General features: G+C 68.2%; 1 protein-coding gene across 3 annotated transcripts in view; it reads left to right on the top strand.

The window, feature by feature from the left end:
• Positions 1-1,775: 1,775 nt before the first annotated feature.
• The window catches only part of Elfn2 (extracellular leucine rich repeat and fibronectin type III domain containing 2), a 45,702-nt gene continuing 44,794 nt past the window's right edge, over positions 1,776-2,683 (top strand). The window contains exon 1 of one of the 3 annotated variants that reach the window (XR_008719640.1): positions 1,776-1,831. The gene's annotated coding sequence lies outside the window, so the exon portion shown is untranslated. Of the gene's footprint in view, positions 1,832-2,219; positions 2,247-2,683 lie in introns of those variants that run through there. The other 2 variants (XM_055603034.1, XM_055603035.1) reach the window with 2 other exon arrangements.

The raw sequence follows: 2,683 nt of genomic DNA, 5'->3' as shown, positions 1-2,683 counted from the left end.
ACGCACACAGATGAAGCCAGAAATGCCACTTTGCAGTTCGGTGCCTGGTGTTCTCTGGAGCCATTGCTGTGTCTTGGGCCAGGGCGGATTTGTTAGGTCTCTGCCAGTGCCCACCTCCCAAGCACACACGCGAGCCACAGGACACTTTCTGCAGCTGCGGATCTGATCCGCCAGAGGGCGCAGGGGCAGCTGTCTCCTGGCCAGAAGCGGGCCTGGCGTTGGGGAGGGCGCCGGGGGAGCTGGGCCCTGCTTGGCGCCAAGGCTGGGGTGGGGGACGCAGAGCTCTCCCGCTCCCTCTTCAGGCAAGGGGATTAAGTTAGAGGGCAGAGGCAGCATTACGCTTCTTTGGGTCTGCAAGGAGGACCTTCTGTTTATGCAGGAATGTGCCTGCCAGTCAAAGATACAGGTTTGGAGGCCAGAGGTGGGAGGTCCCCCAGTCTCTCTGTACGGTGACATAACAGGTGGCCTGCGCCTCAGCGCTCCTCTACCCTTCTGGTCTCATCCTCCTCGGCTGAGGCCTGTCCTTGGCTGACAAGAAGGAAGTGTTTCTGCTCTAGCAATACCCAACTCCGTGGGTCCCTCTGCACTTAATACATCCGAATGTGACTTCGTCGTCCCCACGGCCTGGGCTACCCTTCACCACTCCCTTCAGCTGAGCAACTCCTATCCATCAGTGCCCATTCACCCGTCCAGACTCAGCCCAGGCCTACACGAGATGTCCTGGGTAGGAGCTCCAGCAGCCAGGCTGAGCCACCGGGCACCACCTGAGGCCGGGCACCGGCGATTGCGGTCGTAAAAGTGATGGCGAAGCCCAAAGCCCGGCCGCGGGGCAGAGCTCAACTGTCTGGGTTTGCGGGTCACAGCGGCTGGAGGGGGCCTCCCGACACCAGCCCGGACTCCCCACCACCCGCTGCTCATGTGCCCAGCTCCGGGGGCAGAGCCTCTTCCTACCTACCGCTGTCGTGCAGGGAGACCCCCCCCCCCAACCAGGTTGCAGGTGGTGTGCGTGTTGGGGGTATCCCCTCCTCGGGGGTGGGGTGAGGCAGCGAGGTGCCCTGGAGGCAGCGAGAATTGGAGACTCCGCCATCGGCGTCACCTTGGGGCAAGCACCCTGCACTCGCGCCTCAGCCGTCCCGTCTGCAAAATGGGAAGGCAGCAGCCCCACGGCAGGGGTGACCGTGGGACCCCGGGTCAGGGCGCTGGCGGCCAGAATGAGCTCGGGGCAGGGTCGGGGGTGGGGTCGTATTCGAGCGGGCGCTGCACCTAGGGCAACTTTGCCTGCAGCTGTTGAATGAGTCGGAGGGGGCGGGGAAGGAGGAGGGGGAGGGGGAGCGGACCGAGACACAGCCGGACGAGGGGTGCCCGAAGCGGGGCGGGGTCGGGGGGGGGTCGCTCGGCGGGGGGGCCGGGGCTCGGCGGTGCCGCCACCTCCGGGGCGCCGCCGCCGCAGCGGCCCAGGCCCCCGCCCCGCGGCGCGTGTGTGGCAGCGCGCTGGTGGCGGAGGGGCGGGAGGGTCCGCGGCGGGGAGGCCTGGAAAGGGATCGGGCCGCAGCCCTCGCCAGCCCCTGAGGTCCACCCCCCGCCCGGCACCCGGGCCCTCTGCGGGGCGGCAGCCGTGCGCGGCGGGAGGCGGGGGTGGCCGTGTCTGCGCGCACACGCACGCTCCCAGACACACACACGCCCGGGCCACGCCACAGACACACGACACGCGCAGAGCCCCGGCCCGGCCGCCGCGCACACTCGCACCCGCGGCAGCCGCTGCCCCGGAGGCGGAGGCGGAGGCGGAGGCGGAGGAGGCGGCGTCCCGCCCGGATCCCAGCCGAGACCGGAGGTGAGTGGATTCCTCCGGATCCGGATCCAGCCGCCGGCGGCTGGCTGCCGGGGACCAGGGGTATCCGGGCTGTGCCGAGGGCGCCGTGGCCTCCGGCGGGGGGGTGGGGTTGGCCAGGGACCCCGGGAGGGAAGGATGAGCCAGGGAGAGGCGCTCCGGGTTCCTCTCGGTCTGGGGGATCCCCGCGAGACCCCCGGGGGAACCACCTCGCGCGTGGCGGTGGGGGCGAGGCTGGGCGGAGGCGTGGTGGGAGGGCAGGGAGGACGAGCACCGAGGTGAGCCTTTGCGGGCTGGTGGTGCAGAAGCTTTGCCAGCCAGTGCCACACCGCACCTCTCCGGCCCCCATCTTGGCGAACCAGAGGCTCCGCCCCCCCTTTTCCCTGAGTCCTGGCGGGTCATGGAATTCGTCTCGCTGGTAAGGGGGGGGGCTAACGGGATCCTAGGTGGCTGGCCTGCGGGGAGGGGGCCGGGGTGCGGCTCGTCCTCCTTTCTCTCGGGAGCACTGTGAATTTAGTAGGGGGACCCGAGTTAGGGTTCGTGGGGACACTCGCAAGGGCTTGGGTTTTCCTCCTGGGCAGGGCTGGTGTGGGACAGGCACAGAGGCATGAACCGGCAGACTGCAGCCCTGACTGGGCCCGGCCACTGCCTGGTGGCGTGTGTGTGTGTGTGTGTGTGTGTGTGTGTGTGTGTGTGTGTGTGTGTACTGCAACTGGTTAGGAGGGGGAGGAGGGTGGGTGTGTTGGCCGGTGGGGTGGTATATGCACGTGGGAAGGGATGTGCACTGACTCAGGATAGACCCCGTGCTGACACACACACACACACACACACACACACACACACACACACACACAC

Source organism: Psammomys obesus, unplaced genomic scaffold (genome assembly GCF_907164565.1).
Source record: "Psammomys obesus unplaced genomic scaffold, mPsaObe1.curated_primary_1811, whole genome shotgun sequence".
Lineage (NCBI taxonomy): Eukaryota > Metazoa > Chordata > Mammalia > Rodentia > Muridae > Psammomys > Psammomys obesus.
This window is presented reverse-complemented; position numbering and strand designations above follow the sequence as displayed.